The 8,722-nt window shown below is 39.2% G+C and overlaps 1 long non-coding RNA gene across 1 annotated transcript; it reads right to left on the minus strand.

The window, feature by feature from the left end:
* Positions 1–2,433: 2,433 nt before the first annotated feature.
* On the minus strand, positions 2,434–7,189 carry LOC116084951. Its single transcript, XR_004116327.1, has 2 exons — positions 6,923–7,189; positions 2,434–2,684 (listed from the first exon to the last, which is right to left on the minus strand). It is a non-coding gene; the product is annotated as an uncharacterized LOC116084951 (long non-coding RNA).
* Positions 7,190–8,722: the final 1,533 nt, after the last annotated feature.

The following is an 8,722-nucleotide window of genomic DNA, read 5'->3' on the forward strand; positions in this document are numbered from 1 at the left end:
ATACAGACTGGGCAAGTTACATTTTTTATGTATTTAGAGATAAAGAGTGGGTATATGAGAGGGTTTGGAAGGACTAAAGGGAAAAGTTAAATAATATAATTATATTATCTCAAAAATGAAATAAAAATTGAAAATTCTATATCGAATACATGGATGGTTACAACATAAATACTAGTAACACGGAAGCCACAATTCTTATAAAATATTAGGGAACTTTACCAAAATCCCATGAATACTCACTCATATTGTGGTGATTACCACTCTGGATTGAGAGATCTCTATTGGTGTTTCTGGGGATGTATCTAGGTGGTATAGGAGGGTGTTTCCAGAAACAGTTGGCATGAAAGTCAAAAAACAAAGTAGAAGGCCCAAGGCTGGAGCCTTGCAAACAAAAACTGAAAGGATGAAGGCCTTAAGACAAAGTAAGTTCTCCTTGAGTGGATGTCCAATTAGCTCTAGCCATTCATTGTTAATAAACATCAGACCATAGACTCTATAAACATAGACTTGCACCAACAATGCTTTAAGGTGTGTCCAGACCTTTAGCCTTAGAATGGACACCACTGGTTCTTCAGTTCTGAGGATTCCAGCTTCTTGAGCTGAATATCTCCTGGTATGTACAGCTCTGCAGCCTACAGGTAAACCACTGTGAAGCTGTCCTGACTCTCTGTATAACCCGGGCTCTAAAGTTACACATACATCTGACGGGCTCTGCTCCTCCGGAGAACAGTGACTACTGTTCTTATCCCAATAAAACCAGGAGTCGGTTGGGCATGGTAGTACATGCCTTTAATTCCAGCACTTGGGAGGCAGAAGCAGGTGGATCTCTTTGAGTTCAAGGTCCTCCTGGTCTACACAGTGAGTTCCAGGCCATCCAGAGCTACTTACTGAAGCCCTGGCTTAAAAACAAACACCACGAACAAAATCATAGAGTCAATACCCACCCGGTACACTGAAGGGACTTCTTTAATTCCTTCCCACTCTGTGATTATGAGACTCGGTAAATCATGTATTAGTCGGGCTTAATCCTTATTCTCATGATCTTGGTGATGTTAAAAAGTAATGTGTTAATTTACTCTCTCCAAAGGAACATTACAGAATAACTAATCTAAACAACACATGTCATTACTTTAAGTACGAACAAATTATGCTTCTGCAAATAATTTTGCCTTAACTCTGGCCATCAATCATCTCATAATTAGTGAAGAAAATGTTTTCCTCCTTATTTATGTAAATGTTCACATCTATGAATAAAAATGGGAAATAAAGATGGATTATAATAAATGTAAGATTCTTTCTTAACACATGCCTCTAGTTCTCCACTCTCTCAGCATTTGGTAACATTCTGCTGGTATTTTAATCTTCTTTCATGGCCTTACAAAGCTTCAATTCACATCAAAGTACACTTAGGACCCTAACCTTGACTATTAAAGTTCTCTGTGTCTATGATTACAGCTGGCAGAGCTTAGCTGCCCACCTGTTATCAATTACTTTATTTACCATCATAGAATATTTTGTCCTACTTCATGAAGCCTTTCAAGTGAGGGTTGACTGATATTATTTTTTTTCTTTCTTCCTTCCCCTTTCACTTTAAATCAAAAGAAACTAAGATAGCAATGGGTTTCTTCTTCTTTTTTAAATTTTTGCCAGCAGGCTAATGAGTTACACACTGGGAAACTGAAACAATCAGTACTTTGAATCAGGAAACCAGTAATCAACCGTCTCTTTCAACACATACCCAGGAGCTGGAGTAAGGGCGATGAAGTTTTGGTTTGCTAGTTTATCTGTGTAATGTCCTGCTACTTGTCTCATTTCAGTGCCTCTGTCAGCTTTTTCTGTTAAAGACAGTTTTTGAAATATTAAAAAATCTGTATCAACTTCTAAGGATTTAAATAAATTACGGAGTAAATGGATCTGCCTTCAAAGACTCACATGAACAAGGAATAAAACTGGACAAGTTTGGAGTCATGTTTTTGAGAACATGGGTTAAAATTTTGGAAGCCAAATTAATAAGGACAGAATAATTAAAATCAAAACAGCCATCAGTGGGAAACTGTTCATAAATAAAATCATAGTAGAAAAGGAGATCAGGCACATGGAGCAGAAGAGACCACTCACCGATTGGGAAGGAACTAAGAATGCTGCCTTCCAAGGGTAGGAAAACAACCCATGGGAGAAATTCTAGCAATCATTTCTCCCAAGGCAGACCAAAATCGAGACCTGCTAGGATCTCCAGGGTCCTCCCAGTTCAAGCACACTGCATCCTGTAGATAGACCACTTCCTATTCCTTCATAGATTTTGATTTCCAACTAATTCATTTATGAACAGTAACACTTAATTCATTTTATGTTGTTAAATTATGAATTAAATGAGAAATTTCTTATGGGAACAACATAATTACAGATTCCAAAAAAGAAAACCTTAAACATTTATCCTTAGAAAGAAATGCATTTTCTTCTTTATTTCATTATGTGGTTGCAAAGTATTTCTCAAAAATTCTTCCCTTGGAGTTTTTGTGAGACTCCTAACAATGGTAGGGTATGTATCGCTGACTCTCTGCCTGCTCTTGAGACTTTTCCTCCTATTGAGTTGCCTTGCCCGGCCTTTATATGAGGCCTTCTGCTTTGTCTTGCTGCATCTTGTTTTGTCCTTTGTGGCTGTTGTCTCTTTGAGGCATTCTTTTCTGAAGAGGAAACAGAGTGGGAGTGTATCAGGGTAAAAGGGAGGTAAGGAGAGCTAGGAGCAGGCAAGGAAGAGAAAGTGTGGTTGTCATGTATTCTATGAGAAAAGGCTTTATCTTCAAAATCTATGTTCAAGTTTATTTTATCAGTATTATGATACACATAATCAAGCCTAGTGTGGCCCAAGAAAATGATGTCTTACAACCTCCTGGCCAGGGGTAACACCAAGCTCACAACATTGTCCATGGAGAAGACCAAACACTGGCTATGTGTGTTGTCCACAGCCTGGAAAGGAACACCTCCAATGTAAGAGGCTGCTGTTGTTCACTCAGTAACATTAGAGTCTATGTTGACTTTAAAGTTACATAGTTAATAACATAAGCTGACAAGGGATCTGCCTGTATCCTCTTCCCAAATTTTTAGAGCTGTGAAAGAATGAGAGAAATGTATTGCATGGAAATCTCAGCTCCTCCCCACCACCTTTTTTGTATTCCACCATGCTCCCCACCATGATGATAATTGACTAAACCTCTGAAACTGTGAGCCCCCAATTAAGTGTCTCTCTTATAAGAGTCACCCCTGTCCTGGTGTCTTTTCACTGACTAAGACACCTGCCTTATTTCAAAACATTGTATCACTAGTCACCAATAACACCTCTGTTCATTGCTTTTTTTCATTTCTTGAAGTTTTCAGATCAAATGCAAACACATTAGACAATTTGCAGTTTTCTTTTTTCACTTGTTATATAAACATTAAGCTACCACTTTACAGATGACATCATTGATAAAGCAATTTCAGAAACTGCATTGGTTGAGATTAGATAAACAGCAATGTGAAGAAAGCTCCTGCCCACCATCGTTACTAGAGGTTGTGCTGATGGAACTGGAGAACAAAGTGATGCTTCTCCCCAAAGAACTGAGTCACTAACATGTCTGTAATAGCGTTTTCCCTGGGTTTCACGAGCCAGTGGCTCTTAACTGTAGCTCGGCCCACCAAGGGTCTTGAAAGGCAACTATATTCTTAACTGTATTCAATGTTATATCAAATACTGGTGTTGTCGATGATGATTTTCCCACTGGATTATCCTCCCAGATTTCCTTTCTGTGATACAACTGGTGACTTGGTAGAAATCTAATAAGTGCAAGCTTTAACTTTGTAACAGATGCTGTCCAATTCTGTAAAGTGTATTGAGCATCATTTACTATGTTTCATCTTGTCAAAATTACTGAGTTTTAAAAGTTCAAAAGTAAATGGAAAATTTTGATTGAAATTCTGTTCTTTGATGCAGAACAGACTCTAATGGTCTACCAGAGAATAATTTACCTCCTTCATAAGTAACCTAGACTCTTATAAATGATGGTGCATATCAACCTTACTCTTATAGGAAACCTAGACTATTATAATTGATGATACATATCAACCTTATTGCTCTTCTATCTTGAACCACACTATTCAGAGAATAACCTTTTGAACCAATGAACACCTTCAATCTGAAGTATGACAAATATAGAATTCTGCCTCAATTTAATGATAGGTCTCATTATCAGATGACATAGTTATGCATTACTGATGTGTCAGAAGAGGGCACATTGTCATTATGTACTTTAGTCATCAGTAAATATTAGTTCAAATATCTCATATATCTGTGGTAATATATAAATGTGAAGGGACATAAAAGTTCTTTTCCATTACCTCAACTCTAGTATTTATATTAATCAGCCTTTCTAGTTCATTTTTATCTCTGTTCTTAGTAAAATTGAAGGTGATAAAACTGATATGTAGCATTTTAGGTGGACATGCTAAAGCAACATGGCTTAGCCAATAGCGCTCTTCTGAGAAGTTCTGTGAAATCTCACTTACAGGACTGGTTTCTGTTTGTTTGCAAAGGTGTTAAAAATGGAAAGTATGTTAGTAGATAAAAGAATAACTGTGCCACTAATGTCTATATTCACTTTATAAAGGAAGGTAGCCACATATATTCTAGGGTCCTGAATGAGTAAGAAGTCCATCAATGAGCTTTCTCCTCAATGACACCAGCATATATTATCTACATTGAGACACAGCATTAGAAGAAAAGAAATAAATCTTTGAGCTTGGCAAATGGACAGCCTAGTAAGAATACAAAATAATTATAGTATCACTGAAAATAGGAAAAGCAAAAAAAACCAAGAGATTGTTCTGATATGTGCCTAGTATAGATGCTTCTTAAACTTTATCCCTTCAGAAAAATTTCTTATGCTGAAAATGGGGATATTAAATAAGATGCTTGCTTAGATCTCATAGCTCTGAAATACCAAAGAGTTTAGTTTGAAAAAAAATGTTAAGGCTGGGTATGGTGGTGCAAGCCATAATCCCAGCACTCAGGAGTCAAACACAGGTAGAGCTTTCAGTTTGAGGCCAGCCTGGTCTGCATAGTGAGTTCTGGGATAACCAGGGTTCTGTAGGAGCCCTGTCTCAAAACAAAACAAAACAAAACAAAACAAAGCAAAGCAAAGCAAAGCAAAACAGAACAAAACCCATAATAGTCTAGGCAGAGTGGCTCAGGATGGTTGCTAGGAATGGATCCAGTGGACTATAGACAGTGTAAGGACCAGGCTACACGGTCTGACCAGGAGACTCCCAAGAGAGGCACTAAGCAAGCTAACTGTGAATGACTGCAGCAGAATGGAGCAGACGGGGATTTAAAGCTGCTTTGTGGAACACAAACAGTCTGAGGGTCCAAGAACAGAGATGACAAAGCAGAAACAGTAACATGCTCCTCAGCCAGTAGCTCTAGAAACTAATTTGACCAAGTTCTGCTCAAGTCTAAAAACTGGCTTTCAATGACAATGCGCGCCAAAAGAGAGGAATGAAAGTAGCTTGGGTAATCTTAGGTTATTTGCATCATATTATGTTTATGAGTTATTGGTAGGTTTTTTTAAGCTCAGTATAAATGAAAAGACAAATACTATATTACAATGGTGTGTGCATATGTATTTTATACTATTTTTAAAAGTTATGCTAGATTCTTCTTATGAGGTAACTGGAAAAAACACATGAGAGTCAAGGAAAATGTTGAGTTAGAAAGTAGATATTTCTAAAGAAATGAGCAAATATGGACTCCTTTTCCAGCCCCCCTAAAAAGTGGAGGATGTGAGGATAAGATTTATCTAAAAGATTCCGCCCTGGTGCAGATTTGTAGGATATGCAATCACATCATCTATGTCCTAATGTCCAAGCTCCTCCCCAAAGAAGCTCTGCTGAGCTGCCATTGCACTGATGTGGACATGGGCCTGGACCCTTGCTTCATCTGAATGCACTGTGCATATTAGTCTGTTCGAGTGAGCAGTCTCAATTTGAGTTCTACCATGTGTGCCTCACTCTTGTGTAAGGGCACCTCTCACCCTAGTTGACACTCACTAAATCCTGAATTCTGCCCTACACTGTAGCCAGTTGTGAGGAGCCCCACTAAACCAATCTATAATAAGTCCCTATTTATTTCTTTAGCTACTAATAGAAAAGGCTAGACAGCTCCAATTAGTAGGGTCCCTTCAGTCTTTATCCATTGCTCCTAGGGACAGCTCCTGTTGATATATTTATTCTAAAACTATCAATAAGCAGCCCTGAGAAAGACTCAAGGGTGACTTCAGGTTCTCACTAATCACACAGCAAAATCATGCATTGCCCTCTAGTGCTTGGCAGCTGCCAGAATGTTTCTAATCATGGCCTGTCCCTAAACTCTGATTGTGTCAAAAGCTCTTAGAGGGTAGAAGATCCAAATGCCACTTAGGGACAGTTCTAAATCCTTAGCTTCAATTCAAGAGAGGAGTTTACAGCAAGCTATACCTTTCTGTTTACAAACATAGCATGTGGTACTTAGTAAAATGCTCACTTGTTATATCATAGTTTTAAGTCTAAGATACCCTGCTGTGCTGTGCTTTCTGCATTGCTGAAAATCAAGACATTGTCTGGGATTTTTTTCTTGGCTGAAGCCTCCCAAGAATTTACTTATAAAGTTGCTCAGTAGTTGGCCACTTTGTCTCCTTGCAGCGGTGGGTTGAGGTCTGTTTTGCTGCTGGCTGTCTACCAGAGTCTACCCACGACTCCTAGGGGCTGCCCACATTCTTTGACTCATGTCTTTCTATCTCCAGGCAAGCATATCAGATCCCACCCATCATTGAATTACTCTGACTTCCTCTTTTGGCATCAGCCAGAAAAATTCCTCTACTTTGAAAGATTCTTGTAACTATATTAATCCCACCTGGACATCCAGACATCTCCCTTTTTAAATTCATTCAAATATCATCGTTGAATTGCATGGCCCCTATAAAAGATATGTTCGAGCTCTAAGCTACATGATATCAAATAGAGCTCACTGAAAAAGAGTAAAGCCAAAAACACTATCACAAGGGTGGACAAGTCCTAATACATAATGATGGTGTCCCTGTGACAAGCAGAAATCTGCCACAGATGTAGAGACATACTGGGGTGGGGGAGATGACTCAGGAAGAATGTGCTGTTAAGACAAAGGCAGAGACTGAACTGATGGAGAGATAAGCTGCAGAATCCCGTGGATTCCTTGACAACTTCAGAACTTAGCAAGATGAAAGAGGATGTTCTACCCAGATTCTGAACATGGTCCTCATGAGTTTTTCAGATAGTTTTGCCTCAGGTGAAGGAGGCACTCAATTTATGGTGTTTTAAGCTACCCAGTTTGGGGTACTTTTCTGAGGTGGTCTTAAAAAATGGATACACTGAGTGTTAGTTAGATTTTTTTCATCATGGTGGAAACTACCTAAAAGAACAACTAACTGAAAAGGAAGAACAATGGTGTATTGTGGCTCTCGGTGTTAGGGGTTCAGGCCCTGAGTATTTGGATAGAATATTGTGACAAATGGAAACAATTTACGAGATGGTATCCAGGAAAAGATAGAAAGAGTGGAAGAGAGAGGGGAAATAAAGAGACAGAAAGACCAAGGGGGGGAGAGAGAAGAGAGTACTCCAAGAAAATCCCAAAAGATACATCCCAGTGAGTCACTTCTCCCAAAGAGGCTCCAGCACATGAAGCCTCCACACCATCCCAAAGACAGAACCAGCTACTGGTCAGAATCATGAACCTATGGAGAAGAGCTCACAATTAGTTCAGAGCATACAACATGTAACATACTAGCACCATGGAATGCTATCAAATTCAGAGGTTCCAAGGATTACAAAAGGTGGATTGTAAAGAAGTAAGTTTTCAGTAGTCCTGCCTACAGTTCATACCATCCATAGCTTCTTCAAAGAGCTTGTCCAAAACTTTTTTGCTCTCAATTACCTTTTCTCTTATTCAATCCTTTTCTCACCAAACAGGATACAAATCTCCAGTCGTTCCATGGGTCAAGGCCCTGTCTACGTTTTCTCAGAGGGATTTCCATTTGGTTGACTGCTGCTATCCCTATTACTATTTCCCTCCCGGAAAGTCAGCAGATAAACAAAGAAAAACTCCCAAATTCTTCTTCCAAGTTTCCAATGCCAGAGTTGGAAGAGCAGCCATGTAACTCAAGCACCAGAAGTACTTTAAATGAAAGCTTAGCAGTGGCTGCAGATTGCCCAAGAGGCTCTTGTGCACTGTGGAAAACTAGAGAATTGCTTCTCTTTAAATGATTCCAGATGCAAAAGCTGCAGCCCTTGCTAAATACAACATCTCAGTTGTATATTGTTTCATCAAAAATGGTGAGTTATGAACATTGTCTCTCAAATTCTCAACCATCTCTGTAATTCCCCTACCTTGAAAGAAGGATACGGGGGTCTCCCTGCAGCAACGGTAAGCTTTGGTGTCTGTGACCTCTGAAGTCCATCTCGATTTCTTTCGGCCTACTCCACCTTCACCTCTCTTCACACAGAACTTGGTGTAAATTTCCTCTTTGTGCCATCACTAGTCACTAAGAAAAGTGGACTCTACTCCTCTGCTAGAAGTTTTCCTTACAGTGGGTAATGCATCATGCTCTGTGAGAGGAGCATTATTCAGTTCTGATCACTCACATCCGTGGACTGGGGCCTAAGGACATGGGTCTGACCA

Source organism: Mastomys coucha, unplaced genomic scaffold (assembly GCF_008632895.1).
Source record: "Mastomys coucha isolate ucsf_1 unplaced genomic scaffold, UCSF_Mcou_1 pScaffold9, whole genome shotgun sequence".
In the NCBI taxonomy this organism is placed as follows: domain Eukaryota; kingdom Metazoa; phylum Chordata; class Mammalia; order Rodentia; family Muridae; genus Mastomys; species Mastomys coucha.